The sequence below is a fragment of the Symphalangus syndactylus genome, chromosome 14, assembly GCF_028878055.3.
Source record: "Symphalangus syndactylus isolate Jambi chromosome 14, NHGRI_mSymSyn1-v2.1_pri, whole genome shotgun sequence".
Classification (NCBI taxonomy): domain Eukaryota; kingdom Metazoa; phylum Chordata; class Mammalia; order Primates; family Hylobatidae; genus Symphalangus; species Symphalangus syndactylus.
Window position 1 is genome coordinate 35,234,335 of NC_072436.2, and position 24,362 is coordinate 35,258,696.

Here is a 24,362-nt window from a genome sequence, read left to right on the forward strand (position 1 = left end):
CCTCAAGTGATCCTCCCACCCCAGCTTCCCAAAATTCTGGGATTACAGGTGTGAGCCCTTGTGCCCGGCCTTTACTGCTACTTTCACCTTTTATGTCTTTGGCTTTCAGCATTTTTTACTGTAAGATGTCTTAGTATGAATATCTTTGTGTTTCTCTTACTTGAAGTTTTTGAGCTTCTTGGATGTGTATATTAACGTTTTTCAGCAAACTTGAGAAATTTTCATCCATTATTTCATCAGCTAGTTTTTCTGCCCTGCCCCTTTTCCTTTTGTCCTTTCTTGAGATACTCTCACTAAATATATGCTGCTGTGCATATTGTTGTCTCACATTTCTCTGAGGCTCTGTTCATTTTTCTTCATTCTATTTTCTCTGTTCTTTGAATTGGTCTATCTTAAATTCTCTGATTCTTCTGCCAGCTCAAATATTGTCGAGCCACTCTAATAAATTTTTCATTTTTGTTATTATACTTCTTAACTGCCTAATTTTAATTTGTTTTTATAGTTCTTATCTCTTTACTGATATTCTCTATTTTTTGAGACATTCATTATCTTCACACCTTCTACTACTTCTTTAAGAACTCTTTTAGTACTTTTAACGTATTTATAATGCTACTTTGAAGCTTTTGTCTGTTAAATCTGACTACTAGTCCCCTTCACGGGCTGTTTCCATTGCCTCTTGTTTTGTTGTTGTTTCCTTCCTGTGTATGGGTCACGTATTCCTGTTTTATTGCATGTTCTGTAATTGTTGAAAACAAGACATTTTAGGTAAAATATGTTAATAATTCTATATATTGATTTTCTGTTTCCCCTCCAGGGCTTGTTTTTATTGTTCATTTTTATTTTGTTTTGTGACTCAGGGAGGCTAATTTAGTCAAGTCTCTTTCTCAAAAATGTGAAGTATTTTGTGTTGTTCCTCAGAGAGCACACAGTCACCGTGAAATAACAGGGGTTTTGACAGGGTCTCTTTGACTGTCTTTTTCCTGATATCTCTATTAAGCTGTAGCTTCATTTGGTGGTACATCCTGCCTGTTAAGCTCCACTAAACACCAGCTGATTGCTCTATTGTTTTTGACAATTCCCTAAGCATTATAATTTGATTTAATAAAATTTGAGAAGGGATCATGTTTGAGGCCAGTCTTTGAGGTATTTCTCTGACCACAAGTAGGCTCACAAGTAGGCCCTCTTTTCTGTTTTTCTCTGTGGTGAGCCACCTGGTCTATGGCTTAGCTTATTTTTCTTTAATAAGTGGAGCTATCATTTTTTAGAATGCCCTTAGGCTTGAATCACCTCCTTTGGGAAAGAGCTTTGAAGTCTCTCATTCTTTTGGGCTGCACCTTCTCTGGGGTAAACTCTCTGAAACACTACTCTGGATGTTGGGTGGTTCACTAGCCCCTGGTCTTCTCCTCTTGTCTAAGTGTAGAAACTCTGCCCTACAAGTGATCTGGGGTGAGAGCAGTCATGGCCCCAGTATTCTCCACTCCTGATCAGATGGAGGCTGTATTCCCATAGGCTTTTATATATAGGGTTCTATACCCCTTCAATATTAAGCAATTCATAAATGCCATTTTAATGTCTCCTTAAATCATATGATATTCAGAAGATTTTGTTTTTGTTTGTTTGCTTTAGGTTAACCGGCAGGGCTCTCTTTTATTTTAAATGTCAATGTATTTTAAATAATAATATTAGCTTTATAATTTCTGCTTTTTGAAATTTTTAAATTTCATTTGTAGACTTCCATATAGCTATGTTTGGTAAAGCTAAGATATGGGCTGTGGAGGAGTTAATTTCAGTAAAATCGACTTCTGGAGAGAAGTCATTATGTGAGGGTAAAGTGGCTTCCCTGGAAAATAGCTTCTTAGAGTATACTATGGATATAAGCATTTTCAGTTTTTAGAGTCTCTGCCATTCTGAGATATAAATCAAAACTAACTCTATTTGTAGCCTCTGTTTGCTCCTCCCCATCTCTTACACCTTTTTTATAGTAGAGCATCGAATTGATTTTACACACACACGCACACACACACACACGCACGCACACACACACACATCCGTGGTCTGTTTCCCTCCCTGGAATAGGTCCATTGTTCCTATGGAAAGTGAGGCTTATAAAATAAAGAAAAAACTCTTGGTTGCCTTTCACATAGATTATAAGGCTCAAGTTATAAAACATGAAGTAATATATCAACCCAAGGCTAGGCATATATCAACCCAAGGACTTTAGTTGAAAGATCTGGGGTTAGGAATAAGTGGAAAACTCAGCCTTGCATTGCTCCACATATCTAAGAGCCAGGCTCACACCTCCTTCAACAGAAGAGAGTCTAGAGAGTGAAGAAATATATAAGTTACTAAAGCAATCCCTGAAGGCCATGTTTGGGTGGTTGGACAAATAGTTTTCTTCAGAAACCAGCAATTTCTGGAAGTAAATCTCTTAGGCTAACCTGCTGCTTTACTTTAAAATAATAATGATTATTATTGAAAAAATAATTGTGATTTAAGCAGCAATGCTGGAAATATCTATGCACAATGTAAAAAAAATAGAGGTATAAATATTTTAAAATTTAAATCAAATTCACAAGGGTGTTCAGATGGTAATTTACTACGACATCCAGACATGCATAAAAATTCCTAAATAAAGTTGCATTACAGGAAACATGAATCCAAGCAGCAAGGCTGGAAGTTCTTCCCCAGGTACTCCTTCCCAGAGTACATTAGAGTACAGCACTGAGTTCTCAAGAACTAAGAGAACAATCTATGGATGCAGATTGTTCAGTTCAGAGCCTGGGCCTTTCAGTACTCCATTCTAAGTATCTCCTCATTAGGTTGGATAATAGGAAACTGCATTCACACTGCCTACTGTAGCTTACTGCCCAATGTACCGAAAGAGTGATGAGGGTTTCCTGGGAGAAAGTAAATATCTGGTCATCCTACACTTATTTGCCCTGAAAATTTCCAATCCTTTGCCACAGTCCTCAAGATGCTGTTAGTATTTAGTGACTGACCATCTTTTATTATGGGTGGCTAAGAATAATAACTTGATACCCTAAGAAGAGTTTTACATTTTTAACATAGGATTCCTAGAAGTATAGTATATTATCTCAAAGAAATGAATTTCTAAGTATAGGGTTTGGAGGAACCGAATCAGATTTGGGGGCACCAAAGCATTTCTCTTTTGGTCCCAAATCAGATTAGAAGTAACTGGGCGAACACAAAGTCCTCTTGCTCTGCTTGCTTCCTGACACTGAATTGGTCATTTATTGTCTCATAGCAACTACTAATTCAATAGGCCCATCTCCAGCAGGCATGTCACTAGAAGATGCAGCATTGCTGGTTCCAAAGCTGAGCAGCTCTATTTGCCAGGCATAAACCATCTACAAAATAGAGCACTGAATTGCATTGTTCATGCAACAGGAACAGAGAGAACTACTTAGCATGCAGATTAGGTCCATCTGCGTTTCCATCTCCAGCGGGGCACAGCACCCAGAGCTCCTCTCTCTTACTCTCTCCCAATCCCTAGGAGACATTTATTTATCCCTCAATCTATAAATTATTTATAGATAAATATACTATAACTGGTATATTACTGTTAATTTTCTCTTATAATTACCAGGGAAAAGTAAACCATATACCTCTGTAATTTTGAGGTCAATATCAAGACAGTCACTGTCACTGACCACCTCTCACACCAGTCATCCTTGGCACCACTGTCAGTCAGTGACATAAACTTAGATTGGCATGACTATGGGGTAACCAGGATGGGATGGCCACTCTGAAGGTGCATTCACCACATGGAGTGAAACAAGCTGGAAAGCATCAAGGTAGTGAAGGGCAGACTGCTCAGTAAAGCAGAATGAGGCAAACAGACCAACTGGATAACTTTGGTTGAATTCATTTCTCATGAGCCATATATATATATATATATATATATATACACACACACACACACATAGACACACACATATATACATATATGTATATGTGTATATACGTATCTATATATTTGCTCATATATAAATATACTTATATATAAATTACATGCATTTACATGCATTTATATTTCTATATAATTTATATTTTTATATATGAATTATATATATGTATTTCAAAAGTGAACAATAATTTGTTAGGCAGGTGAAAGGCAAGTTATAGAAGGGCAGAGCTTCTAAAAGGCAGGAGAATTTGTTCAAGAGTTCTAGATAAATTTATATACCATAAGGCAGTATTGCATTTTTAGCACCTTTCTCGAGAGGAAAAAGAAAAATAACACTTTATAGCTCTAGATCAAGGGAGTTTAGGAAGGACTGAATTACAATAAATGAATTTACATAAGGAATCGTTTTTATCAAACATGAATGCTTAGGATGAAAGAATATGACATTATGCAGCCAAAGAGAGCTAAGCTTCTTTAAAATAATTCTGCTAGAATGTGAATTTTAGGATCTGATAATTTATGAATATCACCCTGCCCCTGGCCTGTCACCTATATCTTCTACTCCATGTCAATCTATTCGAAAGAAGGAACTGCTGATTCCCAAATGTGTCCGAATTTACATTTCATCTACTCTCTCCTTCCAAGTCCAGTAGCATGGGCAGAAAAAACTGTCACCCTGAAATACACTCCAAGGGCCTCTGTGAGTTCTCCAGGAGTAAGAGTGCTTCACAAGCTCTACCACACGCACTCTGCTCCACACGCTAACACAGAGCCTGAAAAGGCATCCCTCTTTTAATTCTAACACTGTCTCCAGAAGATTGTTGATAACACACAGAAATATCCTTTTTTTGAGCAGTCATATATTAAACCAAAAGCCTCAACAAAAATGAATCATTGATTATTTCCTAAATAGCAACCTGAAAAAGAACATGACAAGGAAGAGGTCAGTTTTAACTGTGGAGGAGGATATTGGGGAAAATCTCAAAAGAAGTTTCTCAAACTTGATTAATCGCAGGACTTGTTCAAAAGACAGAATCATGTACTCTACCTCATGAAGTGCTGATTCATTAGCTCTGGAGTTGATACTAGAAATCTGTATTTTTATCTTCTGTCTCAGATGATTTCAGTGAGCCTCGTGGTTTAGGAAATGCTGCAGGTCAGTCCTGAGAGGGTCTCGGTAGTGGTGAGCCCTCAGTAGCCATCAGCCGGCATGTGGGCAGTAGGCACCCTGCAAAGACCAGTTACTTCCCTCCTCTCCCTTATGGTAGGGCAAAGGTTATAAACACAAAGTACTAACGGTGAGCTGGGAATGGAAACATCACCCTCCTAAATGAAAGCCTGAGGTTCCGGGTGATGCATGAAGGACAGGTAAGCACTGTCTTTTCAATCCATTGGCCTCACTGCCTAGGTAATGAGGTCCAAGAGAAGTTAGCTTTTCAGCAATCTCAGCAACTGAATCATCAAAGAAGGGCTAAGCGAAGAGGTTACTGGAAGAGGCAGATATGTCACTCCAATACCACCTCAATACTGCAGGAAGGAAAGTGGACATCTGGGAAACATGAAGATAACAAAATACAAATTTCTCTCTAAAAAGACCATCAGAGTTTACCTCTAGTATAAGTCCTGCGGTCATATCAGCCCAGAATTCTGATTCTTCCCATGGACATAACCAGGGGAAAAAAGTGGTGGGTCAGCATGATGTTGTCCTTGATCATACCCACGATACGTTAGGGATATACACACCAAACACAAAAGTAAAAGCAGCAAAAACAAAATGAAGTTGGAAGATACATTAGGCATCTTTCACTCAGAGTTTGGAAAATGCCCACAGCCTTTATCCCAAGTGGACTTCAAATTCTGTCCTTCACCCCTTTGGGTGAATCCCCATCTTGTGCATGTGGTCATATCCAGCTCCAACAAAAGGACAACCCGAATTCCTGCTGCACACTGTCAAGCCTGCTCCTTCCTCTTCTGTGTATGACTGTGTTTTAACAGCAGTATTTTATGATTCAGTTCCAAGCTTTGGAGGTGAAGATAAAACAAAAATAATGTAGCACCAAATACCAAACCCTGAGGCACATAAATGTAAGCTTTGAGTAGCCTGTAAAAAATGTAGGCCTGTTAGCCTGGGGAGAAGGAGGATGCTGAGTAATGCTCACCCAGAATATAACCGGAGCAGGCTCTGATAAGGTTTAAATGCTTGGGAAGTTCTTTTGAAGATATGCAAGCATCTCTCCTGTGGTTATTCTCTCAGTCCTAACAATTGCCCAGTGAGTGTTTTTTGGTGTTGTCTTTTTGTTTCTTTGTTTAGTTGGTGGAAATGTTAATCAGTGACTCTTTTTGGTTTTTTTTTTTTTGAGACGGAGTCTTGCTCTGTCACCCTGGCTGGAGTGCAATGGTGCGATCTCAGCTCACTGCAACATCTGCCTCCTGGGTTCAAGCAATTCTCCTGCCTCAGCCTCCAGAGTAGCTGGGATTACAGCTGTGCCACCGCACCCGGCTAATCTTTGCATTTTTAGTAGAGATGGGGTTTCACCATGTTGGCCAGGCTGGTCTCGAACTCCTGACATCAGGTGATCCGCCCACCTCAGCCTCCCAAAGTGCTGGGATTACAGGCATGAGCCACTGCGCCAGGCCCAGTGACTGCTTTTTAAGCAAGTTTCTCTGGTAATTGTTCAGAGATGGTAGATGGTTCTTCCATCAAAGCCAAACTGGGCACGAATCATGTTTAAAAAACAAAAAACTGAAAACACTAAGCTTCCTGACTTTCCCGGCACACGCAAACGTTTATAAAAAGAGGCACGTTATCAACTTCCAGATCTCTCTCTTCTTCTGTATTTTCCTCCACCTTCACTCTGTGAGAGTTCCTGTCTGAATCTTCAGCATGGCAATCAATAAACATGGCTTCCTGGGGCACAAGCGAGCTGTGCCCTCTATGAATTGATAAATCTACCTCTAGAGTACAGTGTATTTACTTGATGAAGCTTTCAATTAAAAACCAACAAGGAAGCCCTAGATGAAATCAAATATTAGAGAAATATGAAATCGGTCAGAAATAAGCAAATATTTACCATGCAAAATGGGCTGTGTGACAATTAAATGAAAATCTAAATGCTGGAAGGTGTTTCAGAGGCAAATGAAAAGAAAAGCACCTATAAATATTTTAAAAAGGTTAAAAAAGGAAAGGGTGGGGATTGCACAATTTGCTTCTGCCTGGGTATCTAATAATGAAATTTGTTCACGAGAATATTTTGATGGTTTACCCTTCTCAAGAGATGATAAAAATGGAATTTTTATTTGATCCAGGACTTATTTTTGGTGTTTTATATCTTTGGATTTTGAATATATTTAAGTTCAGGTTTAGTTCAAACTGGTTCCCTGGTGGTTAAAACAGAAAAAGAAAAAACAAACCAGCATTTATTTCTGTTGAAGAAAAAGTATATATTTTGAGCTTATTTATAAATTCAATAAATTAATACAGTCAGTTTCAGGGTTACAGGTTTAATCCACAGTTTTGTTTAAGGTCAGCTTCCACAAAAAAATTGAACTTAGAAAACTGTGGCCATATATTGTGCATGCTTTATGTCTTGGCCTAACATTTGCCTTGCATGATGGCTGCACCCCAATTTATAGTAGAAAATAGGTCATTTTTATTTTTCTGCATGAAAGTCTCATGAATTTGTAACCGTATTTTATTTATACCTCATAATTATGACACACAACACTGGAATTGATCTCTCTTATCCAAGAACTGTTTGTAACACACAAAGGTAGGAGTGACAATTTAACTTATTTCTTTTCAAAAATGCTCACTTCACACTGCTTTCTCAGTTGTAGCCCCATAAGTGTAGTGTCATATATCAGTAATTTTAGAAATATACCATATTTCTTTTTATGTTGACTACATTAAATCCCTATTTAGGGTCAGCAAAGCTTACACAAAGAGTTATCACTATTGCATTATAACAAAGATAAGATATATAGCCACATTTATGTGATTTTCTTTCTTTTGCTTTCCTCTTAAATTTTTAGGTATTGCCAGACAGAAGGCTTTTAGATAGTGAAAGATAATATGACACAAAATTCTAAGGTCTAGAAAAGTACTCATCTGAGCAGAATTCCTCTGCATGCCTATTATGACATACGTCAAGATGCTGTTCTTTCAGGATCCTGGGTAGCTTCTTCAGTCTAGGGCATTTATCTTGTTCACATGCTCCTAGTTTATCAACGAAAGGATTTACACAGCTCTGAAAGGCACAGTTAGCGCATCATTGCTTCACTGCACTCACATACAGCATTGAGATGGTAGCAGTAAAACAGGGAGAAGGGAGCAATCCTTCAGCAACTGTCCTTTATGGGGTAAAAACTACTCAAGGCCAAGACCACCCTAAATCACAGCACGTCATTGCACAAATTCAAAAGCACAGTAACAGTAGCAGTGAACACAAGTGCCGAAATGCACTAGCAAATGCAGCATGCCAATTCTCCCAGGTTTCTAGGAAGGCATCTTTACATCCTGGTGTTTCTCTCCAATTTCACTGATGATTTCCTGATGTTCTAGAAAACTGCATCCCTCTTAAATGGCTAAGTCTTTTTCCAAAGCAGTATATGCTATGCTTATTCAGCGCTAAGACTGCATTTTAAGCAGGACATTTTGACATGATGTATTTGATGAGGTTGCACTGGTGACTGAAAACATCCATGATAAAAAGTAAAAACACTGTTTTTATTATTTTTAAAAAGTGTATAACAGTTATCCCTGATCCCTACTTCACTCTTGAATCACACTCTCATTCTTGACTCTCACCTCATCATTCAAACACACTCTGAAGTTTACTCCAGCGGATGCTGCTTTTGCAGGCTGACTGACAACTTTCAAAAGGTGAAATTCCACGGTTTGTGTTTTGGATTGCATCAAAATACCCCAGGCTAAAATGACTGGATTAAAACCATCACAGCAACACATCAGAATAAATGTGCTCCTGGACGTAGTTGGGAGTTCCAATCCTGCCTAATGCTGATCAGGCCTTAAACCACAGTAATACATCCAGTCCCATCAGAAAGCTTCTTCTCTTCCCCAGAATATCAAAGCTTACTCATCATCGGTTACATCTGCTTGGGACCCAGTGCTCTGATAATATAAGACTCGAATTAGAGCTGCTATACACATGGCTAGTAGAGAAAGGCAAAGAAGGGATCATTTCTAATAACCAACTTCGCACTTTGCAAACATTATATCATTTACTACACACACAGAAAACATGTAAGGCATTCCTGTAACTCATTTTACAGAGGAGAAAACTAAGCCCAGGATATTCATATTCATTCTTATAGTCACTCATTTAATAAGGGAAAAAGCCAGAATTAAACATGGTTCTGTCTGGTTCCAGCATCTGTGTGCTTATACTGCATCATGCTAGTCAATTCAATCTATTAATATTCCAGGAGAACATTTGCATTTATCCAAAGCTTTAGTCTTAAAGAACACAAATGGGCTATATAGGAAATGAAGGCTGGAAGAAAGAAATATCTTCCCCCAGAGGGCCAAGATGTACTGCCCAGAAGGCCAGCAGTTGGGGCAGAATCCAAATGATCCTCTATTGGTCTCATTTAGATTGTTCCTTGATACAGTTCCAACCCATGTCCCTCTGGTTCATTCAGGGATTTGAAGACAGACTGAGGCTGCTGGATGACTATTAACAAATGTTCTCCCATCTTCCGCAGTAATAAAACCTGGGGTTTTTTAGCTCAATCCATGACTGCCCAGAGAAAAAAAATAAACAAAAAACACCTAAGTTCCCCAACCTCCTTTGCAATTATACAAGGCCAGATGCCTATGTTCTGCCTGATGAAGCTGATGAACTTTAAGCACAATGATGTGTGGCACCTCCAGGGGCCATCCTTTAAAGTCAGTTGGCATGCAGCCCTTGTCATAGCCCTTCCTCCTTTCTGTAGACTGCAATGCAAACCTGACAGCTGAAGCCAGTGTGGCCATCTTGGGTCACTGATTGGCATTAGAAATAGAAGGCAAGAAAAGTAGATCAACATATTAGAAGAATCCTGGCTTGCTCACAACATCACACTAGCCTTGGCCTGCTTTTTTGCCTCCACATTTTCATGTCAGAGAGAAATAAGTTTCTAACTTACTTAGTTTGAGTCTCTTTTACCAAGAAATAAAACTAATCCTAACTGATGAGCACAGAGAGGGTTGATATTAAATGTTTCCCAGCCTTGTGGGCTTTGTGAACAATGAGCTAACCCAAGAAAGAACAATTTTGTTCAATAAATGCTAGCTTTGAATAGGAGGATTTTTAGAAACATTAATGAATAAGAAATAACTACAAAAATAACAATGTTAAATTACCTCAATGTGACCTTTTTTCTATTCGTAATGCAGCCAGCATAATTGGAACACTGTTGTGTCATTCTCTATAACCAATAATAGAACATTCAGGTGTATATGATAATTATTCTATTATAATGATCAAAGGGAAGAGGCTCCTGAAAGCCATCCCTGGTGCTGAATCCCTACCTAAAAAAAATAACATTATATGTTAAGAAACGAGACCAGTCTTGATGCCAATAGTAGAAACGTACTATTTTCAGAACTGTGTATCTACCTTAATAGGGGAGGATAAAACATTAGTTTACTTCCTTAAGAGGCAGTGAGAGATGAAACTTTCCATTAGCTCTAGAAGTTTTATAACAGTTACTATAAATTATTAACTTTAGGTGGTTTTAGAAACAGATCTGGAGGCCTGACCCAAGAGTCAGAAGGTGCAATGGCCTGGTTGGACTGATGTAGAGCTACCAAAGATGAAAAAACTGTATCCACTGTATGTCTCCACAATTATGTTTGGAAACAAACCACAGCCCTGGTTCTTCATCTTCTGGGGGGTATTCACTTGCCTCAGCAAGACGTTGATTACAGGGAAGGAGGAACAGTATACATTTGTGAAACATCATGAAAGCCTGTCCCTCCTAGATCATGGTCCAGATGGTTCAAAATCACCTAAAAGGCAGCACTTGATTGTCTATTCCATGTACCTTCTGTTGCAGACATTTGGAGAAACAAAGTTGTGAGCTGCCCCAGGATTTCCCTGAAGCCAAGAGTCTGTCCGATTCCTCTCTGGACAGCTCACTTAGCCCAATTTAGTGAAGACAGCTGTCAGGCCCATTTGGCCACATGCCTAAATGGAAGCCTCTAGCATTCTGAACTAAAAAATGACATTCCTGGGATAGCGGGAGAGAGTCTGAAACAATAGGGGCCTTGGTATGGGCTTGGAAAAACAAAGAAGCTTTTCTAGAGTTTTTCAAAGACCGGTAGCTGAGCCAACATCAGAGACAATCTTATGAACAGAAAGTGCCTCAGTACTTGCATTTTGAAAGAGCAAGTTCCTGAAAGCATAAGAGGAAAAAGGAAATGATTCCTCTAAAGCGCCTAGAAAACATTTAAATTTGAGATATCTGGGAAACTGATCACCACTAATGCAAACCCAGTGGCTCATGAATAGCTCCTGTATTCATGGTCCTCACACTTAAATAAACATGAGTGCCATGAACTTCAAGCCATCTCCCAGTGTACTCATTACAGTTAGAATCACCTGCATCAAGATGTTAGATGATGGCTGTGTTAGTCAAGGTAGGTTGGTCTATGCTGAGGTAACAAATAAACCCCATACTTCAGTGGCTTAACATAACAGAAGTGCATTTCTCACTAAAGGCACAGCCTGAAAGGCACTGGGCTATTCTCCTCTAACTATAATTTACAGGTCAAGGTAGCTCCCATCTCGTGGTTCTACCAACTTGTGGCTTCTTGGTCAAGTGGAGGATGAGCCAGCCACAGACGGTAAAGAAGAGAGCACAAGGAGGGCACAATGGATACTGAACTGCTCTCAGCCTGGAAGTGACACCTATGTGGCCAGAATGACTCACATGGCCATCCTAATTGCAAGGAAGTTTGAGAACTATCCAGGACCACAAGTACTCAGTGAGCACTGACTGTCTGCAATAGGGATGCGGAGTGAACTGAATGTGGGGGCTTAACCATCAGCTACACTGCAAAATGATTTTTTAAAGGACTCTAAGAGAAAAAAATTAAACTCATGAACAGCACAACAAAGAGAAGGAAGGAAGGAAGGACATGAATAGCACTGTTAGTGATTTCTTTGCTAAGACACAGGAAGTCTGAGGCAAGGGCCAACAGAGAAGGTGCATATGGCTGAAACACAGACACTACAGTAAAAGGTTAGTCAATTTCTGATAGGAAGCTTTAGAGGACTGTGTTCGGAAAAGAACTCAGAATAAGATGACAGTAAAAGAAAGAAACAGAAGATAGGAAACCAGTTATAGTCAATAGAAACATCAAAAGGAAGATCTTTAGAATTAGAGGCACAGAAGAGACAGAGAAAAGAGGAGTTCACCTCCTTGACTGAGGCAATAAGGGCTAAAAAACATGTAGAGAACTCTGAAAACTGATCAAGGAGACATAATCACCAATTCGTAAGCATTCTGGAAGATAGTGAAACAGGAGATATGGAGGAAATAATACAAAACATTGTCACAACTATTCTAAAGTTAAACTAGGAAGAAAGAATTTTTTTTTTTTTTTTTTGAGACAGAGTTTCGCTCTTGTTGCCCATGCTGGAGTGCAATGATGCGATCTCAGCTCACTGCAACCTCCACTGCCCAGGTTCAAGTGATTCTCCTCTCTCAGCTGCCCGAGTAGCTGGGATTACAGATGCCTGCACCATGCCCAGCTAATTTTTGTATTTTTAGTAGAGACGGGGTTTCACCATGTCAGCCAGGCTGGTCTCGAACTCCTGACCTCAGGTGTTCTGCCTCAGTCGGCCTCCTGAAGTGCTGGGATTACAGGCATGAGCCACCACACCCAGCCAAAAGATATAATTTTTTAGACTTTCAGAACATGTATAAAATGTTCATAAGATGACGTCAGACAAGTAGTGTTTAAATTCTTGAATTAAAATAATGAATATGTTTAGAAGTATGAAAAGGAAGGATATGTGATATTAGGGACAATTTTTTAAATCTGAAAATTGTTCCAAACCTGTAAACAGTCTCTCTTGGTGGGTGGTGGGGAGGGAGGAATGTAAACCAATCCTCATATAGAACCAAATTTTAGAAATGGTTGCAAATTCCCAGGAGAAATCTTCATTTAAAACTTTGTTCTTAATTAAAGAGAAAAGAAAAATATTTTCAAAGCTCAAAAATTATGAAGAAAAATTATGTAAAGTATGCAGGTTGAGTAGTTCATGTAATGAATAGAAAAATGTTTCTAAAAGGAATTAAGAATATGAAATTTAGTGTCTACAAATGCAAAATCTTGTCTTTGGATCTAAAATTCAACCACGAAATAAAAAATTCAACTGCACAGGTGCAAGGGAGATGTGACTCAGCAACCGGAAAAGGTAGACAGAAGGGTAAATGAAAACTTAGAGGTTTTAAGGAATGAAAGATGTGATTCTGCCCTATTCTGAGCTAAATCAGACTATACCTGGAATATCAGGTTTCAATCTAGGAATGACACTTTAGCTATAGATGAGCAGAATGGCCAAAATCGTGGTGGCCTCGAACTTTCATCAGATGAGGAAGTGATGAAAGGAGAAAAAATGACTGAAATGGAGAAGATCTCTAAAGGAAAGAAAAATGACTATATTCAAGATCCGAAAGTGGTACATTTAGGTTCCTCATAAGGATGCATTTTCAGTATTTGTGAATATGCTGCCTCCTGGGGTGGTAGAAGCTCCATCTCTGGGGCTGTTCAAGCAGATGCTAAAAGATATTTTCAGGATAATGGAAGGAGAATTGAACACAGGGAAGGTTACTAGACTACATGGTTTTCAAAGTTTCTTCCAACTATGAGATTTTCTAACTATGATTGGGATTAAATTAATTTACTGAGTATATGTCTCTGCAGAATCTTCCTGATGGAATTGTCTTGGCAGAAGAGTTTATTGCACACATTTAAAAACAAGAAAAGGCTGGACGCAGTGGCTCGCACCTATAAACTCAGCACTTTGGGAGGCCAAGGCAGGTGGATTACTTGAGGTCAGGAGTTTGAGACCAGCCTGGCCAACATAGTGAAACCCATTTCTACTAAAAATACAAAATTTCCCTGGGTGTGTTGTCTGGTGCCTGTAATCGCAGCTACTCTGGAGGCTGAGGCAGGAGAATCACTTGAACCCGGGAGGTGGAGGTTGCAGTGAGTGAGCCAAGATTGCGCCACTGCACTCCAGCCTAGGCGACAGAGCAAGACTCTGCCTCAAAAAACAACAACAACAAAACAAGCAAACAAGAAAAAGTGGTAACACCACAGGCCCTTCCCTGTGATTGGCAACTGTGTTTCCATTTCATTTCCCAGGATTCTGTTGTCAATAAGAATACCTCAGTGAAATCTTTCTAATGGCCTTAGGCCTAAATATCAGAAAATAACATAGCAGTTGTTTCAGGTCTGCAGAGCCAAAGGGAAGCAATGAATAGATCCTAACTATGAGATTCAGTTTTCTTGTGAAAACACATTCTGCTGAGTTTGGCATTGAATGTTCCATAAAGTTTACATTAAAGGAAACAACGACTCTAAGGTTGTATGGACCCAACAAAAGTGTTTCCAAGAACAGAATCAACGAAACATTACAGGTAGGTATTCCATTTACAAAACCCAAATCTGAACAGGTAAACTTACAGTACAATAAATTTGAAAATATTAAAAAGTTGTCATTATTCCCCTAAGAAAAACATTAACCACATGTTCCTATTTCATCAAGGTTACGGTTTCTTTACATCAAATACAAGGAACCTCCAACTTGCAGACCAAATTCTCTCTTGCATTTTATGTCATGTCCTAAGTAGAATTCTCCATCGTGACCACCTTTGGAATTTCAGTACAACTTGATTGCCATGGTTTCAAAAATTTACAAAAGGGGTTATAGCATTATGAAAATGATCTTCTCTGTAAAATGAAAGGAAATATATACCATTTTTCAAAGAAAAAATTTGAAATGCATTGTATTTATGAAAAGACTTCAAGATTTTCTGTGAATGGCTTTAGATAAAAATGAATGATAGCTAGATCCCTCTAGAGTTTAATATGCACATCTTATTTAGTTACATACCAATATACATATTGAACTTCAGAGAGATCAGGTTCCCCTCCTCAGTCTTCCTCGTTTTGACAACTAAGGACATGGCTAAGAAAAAATATATATATAGCTCACAACTTTAAGTTTAGACTATATCTACTGTTGGGGGTAGCAATGTCCTCGAAGGGCTGGCTGTGTTCAGCCCTGAGGTAGACAGGCACCTGTGCAGATGACTGTCCTGGGAGGTCTCAGCTGAGGTTTAGCCAGATGTGACTTCCCTCAGAAAGTGCCTGTGGAGCAATTTGGGAGCATGTCTCTCCAATCACTTGCCCCATGGGCTAACAACTAGATTAATGGTATTTACAGGCCCAGGAGAAGACACTAACATCCCTGTATAAGTAGGAAGCTTGCCTCCTCTCTCATGCTCCTGACTTCATGCTCCTGACCCAACTCCAAGCACTGAGGAGAAAGGTGCTGGAAATGGAGAATGGTTTTGATTTATGCATGAGCATGAAGTTCTCAAACAATCAGGACTGAGCCTCACAGAACTTATTTGGAGACTGCTTTGTTAACACAAATGGTCTGAGAAATTGGGAAATCAGACCGAGGCCACAAGAAGTCTTGCTCCCAGGCAGAAATGTTGGACAGGGCACAGCTGGTTGCAGTTGTTGAGAAAAACAAAATTGCTTCCTGTTTATACTCCCAGTGAGTTGAGACTCTTCACAAAACTTGTCCTGTGTAATATATATTGTCAGAAACTTTCCTAAATGAGTATAAATTTTGTCTCTCCTGCTGTTTCTCAATCTAACTCTATATGCAACTACATTTCTATAAAATAGCTAAAAATGACTCATATTTGTACAGTGCCTTCAGTTCCACATGCTTCTTTCAATTTTTTTTTTAATCTCACAATAGTTATTTTGACAGTTAAAAGCACACAGCTAGAAAATGGTAGACCCAGGACTCAAAACCAACTGTCAAGTCTCACAAAACTCAAAGTCAGGATTTCCATTTTCATCTCTAGCTGGTTTCCGCTGCCAGGCTGTCTGGTCTTGTGCCTTTGTGTGAGCTGATGCTTTTGAGGTTGTTCACTTGCCATGTATCTTCCGCCCCTCTCTGCCCTTTTCACTTTCACAGCTCCTCCGTTTCCATCTTGTATTTTTCTCCCTCATCATTGCTCCTTCTCCCACATCCACCCCACCCACTTCCTGCCTTGTTCATTCTCATCAGAAAGAAAACAGCCGCTGAATTCAAATGCCATAATCAGTGGTGGCCCCTGCAGGAAACAAATCAAGCACTGGAGTACTCAGCACTCAACAGCGGAAAGATTTTCCTTCTGGAGGGAATACTTCACAGCTGTTGAAGAATCAAGGCTTCTGGTAGGTTGTTTCTCCCTGCTTCAGTGAGAAGGAGAGGCTTGTCAAATCGAAGCTGGTATTTGTTCTTTAGTGTCTGATTTAGGAGATTATACATCAGAGGGAAGCACTTGTAAAAGGATTATAGCATTATAGAAAAATAATTGGAATGTTTCATCTCTCTGCATATCATAGCCTGTTAAAGTTGCTCTAAGGAGTAGCTAGATTAATTAGAAAGAGGCAATATGTTTATTTCTCTAGCTAGCACTCTGATGGTCAGAGATACTCCTCTTTATATTAGTAAATGTTAAGTCTAGAGATAAACCAAAAGAGTGGCTTGAAGGAATTAGCCTGACACTTTTAGCAGCTCGCCACCCCTTATCCTCCCCACAAAAAAGGATCTATTCAGGATACGTAGAGAAGTTGGGTTATAATGTTGTTCCCATTATCACAACGCTGTATGTAACATAACATGGGAAGTGAAGGGAAAGAACATTTGTTGAGTATCTGCTCTGAGCCAAGCACTGAATTGGAAGCTTTATAAGTGTTAGATCATTAATTCTCCTCACAACCCTACGAAGTTATCTTCATTTTCAGAGAATGAGCTGATGCGTGGATGGACCCAGGTCAGTCTGATCTTGGCCTGCACCCTTTTTTCAGTTCTACCTGGTACCACTTCTGGCCTAAGCATCTTTATCAGTGACAAGGGCAGAGATTGTGCCACATACTCACCACGTTGTTTTTAAAAGAGAAACCCAGCAGACCCACATCAGGTGTCCACAAATAAAAAACAACATTTTTGTCCTAGGCATTGAAATGTCAACATATGTTTATTATTAGAGCACAGCTTAGCCTATCACAGCTGATACAGTGATAAGTATGTCATCTTTAGTTGACCAAAAAACAGAGTACTGCAGGAGGAAGAATGGTAACAGAGGAATAGGGACTTCCAGAACAAACCTAAGAAGCAGGCTTATTGTTCCTAGAGAAATAAGGCAGTAGAATGCATTGTTGACAAAACAGGCCTTATAGTTAAGGTAATTAAAACATAATCGGATGTCACACCAACATGGCACATGTATACATATGTAACAAACCTGCACGTTGTGCACATGTACCCTAAAACTTAAAGTATAATAATAAAATAAAATAAAAACATAATAGGATTCATACCACTTCTTTGGAACAAGGTCTCAAACCTTTTTACTACCTTCATGCAGCCAAAGGGAAGATCGTGAATGTCTCCTTAATTCCCCAATTAACAAGTATATTAGTCAATGTTCTCCAGAGAAACAGAACCAATCAGAGAGAGAGAAAGAGGGAGAGAGAGAGAGAAAGGCTGATTTACTCTGAAGGACTGGCTCATGGGATTATGGAAACGGAGAATACCACAAGTTGCAACCAGGGGAGGGGCACATGTAATTTCGAGTCTGAAGGCTTCAGAAACAGAAGCATTGGTGTCTAGGGCAAGAGGAGATAAATTCCCCAGCTCAAACGGCAAGAGATAATTCACCTTTCTTCTGCCTTTTTGTTCTATTTGGGCCCTCAATGGGTTGGATGACACCTGCCCACATTGGTGAGGGTGGTCTTCTTTACCCAGTTTACTGATTCAAATGCTAATCTCTTTCAGAAGAAGAAGAGATGTGTGTGCTTATCTCAGGCTTGTAACAGACATCCATTCAGAGTAGTGAACTCTATGAATTAACTGTCTATACTACCCAAATAAACGAGGTAATTGATATATATCCTTAAAATCACTCCACAATACCTACAGAAAAAGATGATCCTTTTTCTTCTGAGTGTGTCTGAGACTCTCATACACTTAGAAATAATATTTTACCAGCTATTGGAGCATCTCTAAGCCCAGTCAAGCGGACACATAAAATTAACCATCACAAGACATACAATCACCCACTTTCTTCCTTTTTGCACAGAAAGTAAGTGTGTGACAGACCAACATATAGGCCACAAATATAAAGGATCATCATCTTTTTACCTCCACGTAGGTATCGTGGAGTGATTTTAAGAATATCTGTATATATCAATTATCTCATTTATTTAAGTAGTATAGACAGTTAATCTATAGAGTTCCCTACTCTGAGTTGATGTCTGTTACAAGCCTGAGATAAGCATTTTGGTAATCTAATATATTCTAATATGCAATTAGTTAAAGTCTCCACTTTAGGATAAGCTGTTGGTTCACTCCTAAATTATTTAAATACATACAGCCACAGAAAAAATAAAGGTTGGAAAAATTCTGAAGTTAGGAAAGATTGTTATCAGTGCCCCACTTTCTATTTAGACATCTTTTCTTGGGCTTTTCCCCTTTACTCATTCTCTAAAAACCCAAAAACCTCATGTCCTTTCCTCTTTCCCAGAATCTCCATATGCCCCTTCTGACAACACATTAGCCTCCCAAAACTGACTAGACCTGTGTTCCATTCCCTAGGGTCAGACACAGGTAACCGTGCTTTATCAAGTAACCCATGCCCATGTTTCCTAGATGTTCATGAGTTTATATATTCCCATTCCTCATCAGGGTATTTACCTGTATGTGACCTCCCAGTTAACCTGATTATTTTTTTGACAAGGGCTTTGCAAAATGTATATAAATCCACAAGGATGAGAAGTGTGGGCAATTTTAGCACTATGGTAGGCCAACAGGGGGATGATTTTTCAACAAGACTTTGTTACCCTCCAGATCACACTACATGGGCAGATGCCCTCATGCCCACACCTGTGACCTCATCACCCTTCACAGGGGAAGTTGACATTCTTCCCTACATGGTATGTTAGGCAGAGAGCCACTTTTTTGACCTTACATCAGACCCTAGAAATCTCACCTCTACAATAAAAAGGAAAGATAGCCCAAGCCCCTCCCTGCCCTACTCCCCACAGGCCAACAACTCCAGTGGGATCCTCTAACTCCCCATTGTCAGGCCTCTGAGCCCAAGCCAAGCCATTGCATCCCCTGTGACTTGCACGTATATCTCTGCGCCCCAATCCCTTATTTCCACACCCTGACCTCGTATCTCTGTGCCCCAATCCCTTATTTCCGTGCCTCAACCCCTTCTCTGCTTTTCTGGAGGGAAAGAACCCCCCACCCCTTCTCTGTGTCTCTACTCTTTTCTCTGGGCTTGCCTCCTTCACTATGGGCAAGCTTCCACCTTCCATTCCTCCTTCTTCTCCCTTAGCCTGTGTTCTTAAGAACTTAAAACCTCTTCAACTCTCACCTGACCTAAAATCTAAGCATCTTATTTTCTTCTGCAATGCCGCTTGACCCCAATACAAACTCGACAGTAGTTCAAAATAGCCGGAAAATGGCACTCTGAATTTTTCCATCCTACAAGATCTAAATAATCCTTGTCATAAAATAGGCAAATGGTCTGAGGTGCCCGACGTCCAGGCATTCTTTTACACATCAGTCCCTTCCTAGTCTCTGTGCCCAGTGCAACTCATCCCAAATCCTCCTTCTTTCCCTCCCACCTGTCCCCTCAGTCCCAACCCCAAGCGTCGCTGAGTCTTTCTAATCTTCCTTTTCTACAGACCCATCTGACCTCTCCCCTCCTCGCCAGGCCGAGCTAGGTCCCAATTCTTCCTCAGCCTCCTCTCCTCCACCCTATAATCCTTTTATCACCTCCCCTCCTCACACCAGGTCCCGCTTACAATTTTGTTCCGTGACTAGCCCTCCCCCACCTGCCCAGCAATTTATTCTTAAAAAGGTGGCTGGAGCTAAAGGCATAGTCAAGGTTAATGCTCCTTTTTCTTTATCCCAAATCAGATAGCGTTTAGGCTCTTTTTCATCAAATATAAAAATCCAGCCCAGTTCATGGCTCGTTTGGCAGCAACCCTGAGATGCTTTATAGCCCTAGACCCTAAAAGGTCAAAAGGCCGTCTTATTCTCAATATACATTTTATTACCCAATCTGCTCCCGACATTAAATAAAACTCCAAAAATTAAATTCCGGCCCTCAAACTCCACAACAGGATTTAATTAACCTCGCCTTCAAGGTGTACAATAATAGAAAGAAGTTGCAATTCCTTGCCTCCACTGTGAGACAAACCCCAGCTACATCTCCAGCACACAAGAACTTCCAAACACCTGAACCGCAGCAGCCAGGCGTTCCTCCAGAACCTCCTCCCCCAGGAGCTTGCTACAAGTGCCAGAAATCTGACCACCAGGCCAAGGAATGCCTGCAGCCCAGGATTCCTCCTAAGCCGTGTCCCATCTGTGCGGGACCCCACTGGAAATTGGACTGTTCAACTCACCTGGCAGCCACCCCCAGAGCCCCTGGAACTCTGGCCCAAGTCTCTCTGACTGACTCCTTCTCAGCTTAGTGGCTGAAGACTGACGCTGCCTGATCGCCTCGGAAGCCCCGTAGACCATCACAGATGCCAAGCTTTAGGTAACTTTCACAGTGGAGGGTAAATCCGTCCCCTTCTTAATCAATACGGAGGCTACCCACTCCGCATTACCTTCTTTTCAAAGGCCTGCTTCCCTTGCCTCCATAACTGTTGTGGGTATTGGCAGCCAGGCTTCTAAACTTCTTAAAACTCCCCAGCTCTGGTGCCAACTTAGACAATACTCTTTCAAGCACTCCTTTTAGTTATCCCCACCTGCCCAGTTCCCTTATTAGGCCGAGACACTTTAACTAAATTATCTGCTTCCCTGACTGTTCCTGGATTACAGCTACATCTCATTTCTGCCCTTCTTCCCAATCCAAAGCCTCCTTTGCGTCCTCCTCTTTTATTCCCCCACCTTAACCCACAAGTATAAGACACCTCTACTCCCTCCTTGGCGACCGATCATGCACCCCTTACCATCTCATTGAAACCTAATTACCCTTACCCCACTCAATGCCAATATCCCATCCCACAGCACCCTTTGAAAGGATTAAAGCCTGCTATCACTCGCCTGCTACAGCACGGCCTTTTAAAGCCTATAAACTCTCCTTACAATTCCCCCATTTCACCTGTCCTAAAACCAGACAAGCCTTACAAGTTAGTTCAGGATCTATGCCTTATCAACCAAATTGTTTTGTCTATCCACCCCATGCTGCCAAACCCATATACTCTCCTATCCTCAATACCTCCCTCCACAATCCATTATTTTGTTCTGGATCTCAAACATGCTTTCTTTACTATTCCTTTGCACCCTTCATCCCAGCCTCTCTTTGTTTTCACTTAGACTGACCCTGAGACCCATTAGACTCAGCAAATTACCTGGGCTGTACTGCCGCAAGGCTTCACAGACTGCCCCCATTACTTCAGTCAAGCCCAAATTTCATCCTCATCTGTTATCTATCTCGGCATAATTCTCATAAAAACACACGTGCTCTCCCTGCTGATCATGTCCGATTAATCTCCCAATTCTCAATCCCTTATAAAACAACTCCTTTCCTTCCTAGGCATGGTTAGTGCGGTCAAAATTCTTACACGAGAGCCAGGACCGCACCCTGTAGCCTTTCTGTCCAAACAACTTGACCTTACTGTTTCAGCCTAGCCATCATGTCTCCGTGCGGTGGCTGCTGCTGCCCTAATACTTTTAGAGGCCCTCAAAATCACAAACTATGCTCAATTCACTCTCTACATTTCTCATAACTTCCAAAATCTATTTTCTTCCTCATACCTGATGCATATACTTTCTGCTCCCTGGCTCCTTCAGCTGTACTCACTCTTTGTTAAGTCCCACAATTACCATTGTTCCTGGCCCGGACCTCAATCTGGCCTCCCACATTATTCCTGATACCACACCTGACCCTCATGACTGTATCATCTCTCTGATCCACCTGACATTCACCCCATTTCCCCATATTTCCTTCTTTCCTGTTCCTCACCCTGATCACACTTGATTTACTGATGGCGGTTCCACCAGGTCTAATCACCACACACCAGCAAAGGCAGGCTATGCTATAGTACAAGCCACTAGCCCGCCTCTTAGAACCTCTCATTTCCTTTCCATCATGAAAATCTATCCTCAAGGACATAACTTCTCAGTGTTCCATCTGCTATTCTACACTCCTGAGTTATTCAGGCCCCCTCCCTTCCCTACACATCAAGCTCGAGGATTTGCCCCCACCCAGGACTGGCAAATTAGCTTTACTCAACATGCCCCGAGTCAGATAACTAAAATACCTCTTAGTCTAGGTAGACACTTTCACTGATAGGTAGAGGCCTTTCCTACAGGGTCTGAGAAGGCCACTGCAGTCATTTCTTCCCTTCTGTCAGACACAATTGCTCCGTTTAGCATTCCCACCTCTATACAGCCTGATAACAGACCAGCCTTTATTAGTCAAATCAGCCAAGCAGTTTTTCAGGCTCTTAGTATTCAGTGAAACCTTTATATCCACCCCTTACAGTCCTCTATCTTCAGGAAAAGTAGAATGGGCTAAAGGTCTTTTAAAAACACACCTCACCAAGCTCAGCCACCAACTTAAAAAGGACTGGACAATACTTCTACCACTTTCGCTTCTCAGAATTCAGGCCTGTCCTCGGAATGCTACAAGGTACAGCCCATTTGAGCTCCTTTTTATTAGGACCCAGTCTCATTCCAGACACCGGACCAACTTAGACTGTGCCCCCCAAAAACTTGTCATCCCTACTATCTTCTGTCTAGTCATACTCCTATTCTCCGTTCTCAACTACTCATACATGCCCTGCTCTTGTTTACACTGCCGGTTTACACTGTTCCTCCAAGCCGTCACAGCTGATATCTCCTCGTGCTATCCCCAAACTGCCACTCTTAGCTCTTGAAGTAAATAAATAATCTTTGCTGGCAGGACTATGCTGAATCTCTTTAGGCACTCTCTATCAGATGTCCTAGGTCCTCCCAATTCTTAGACCTTTTATACCTGTTTTTCTCCTTCTCTTATTCCATTTAGTTTTTCAATTCATACAAAACCGTATCCAGGCGATCACCAATAATTCTACACAACAAATGTTTCTTCTAACAACCCCACAATATCACCCCTTACCACAAAATCTTCCTTCAGCTTAATCTCTCCCACTCTAGGTTCCCACGCCACCCCTAATCCCACTTGAAGCAGCCCTGAGAAACATCGCCCATTCTCTCTCCATACCACCCCCCCAAAATTTTCACTGCCGCAAGACTTCAACACTATTTTGTTTTATTTTTCTTGTTAATATAAGAAGGCAGGAATGTCAGGCCTCTGAGCCCAAGCCAAGCCATCGCATCCCCTGTGACTTGCACCTATACATCCAGATGGGCTGAAGTAACTGAAGATCCACAAAAGAAGTAAAAATAGCCTTAACTGATGACATTCCACCATTGTGATTTGTTTCTGCCCCACCCTAACTGATCAATGTACTTTGTAATCTCCTCCACCTTTAAGAAGGTACTTTGTAATCTCTCCCACCCTTAGGAAGGTACTTTGTAATCTCCCCCACCCTTAAGAAGGTTCTTTGTAATTCTCCCTACCCCTGAGAATGTACTTGGTGAGATCCACCCCCTGCCCCCAAAACATTGCTCCTAATTCCACCGCCTATCGCAAAACCTGTAAGACCTAATGATAATCCACCATCCTTTGCTGACTCTCTTTTTGGACTCAGCCCACCTGCACCCAGGTGAAATAAACAGCCATGTTGCTCACACAAAGCCTGTTTGGTGGTCTGTTCACATGGATGCGCATGAAACCCATCCCCACAAAGCTCTGGAACATATCTCCTGCGGGCTCAGACACATGCCTCAAAATACACTAGCTATTTAAACATTGAACTTGCTTCACCTTAGTGGTGACAAGGAATGTGTGTGGGGGTTAATCCTGTACTAAAAACTAATAGAATAAAAACAACTGGAAGAATCTAGACAGCCTGAAGGCAGGATTAGGAAACTAGATGACTGAGTAGGAAATAGGACCCCTGACTACCAGGCTAACTACTTGACAGATTTGCCTCAGGCCAGCCCTTCTGGAGAAGGGAATATGTCTTCTTCTATTATTGTCAAACATTCAAATCACACTC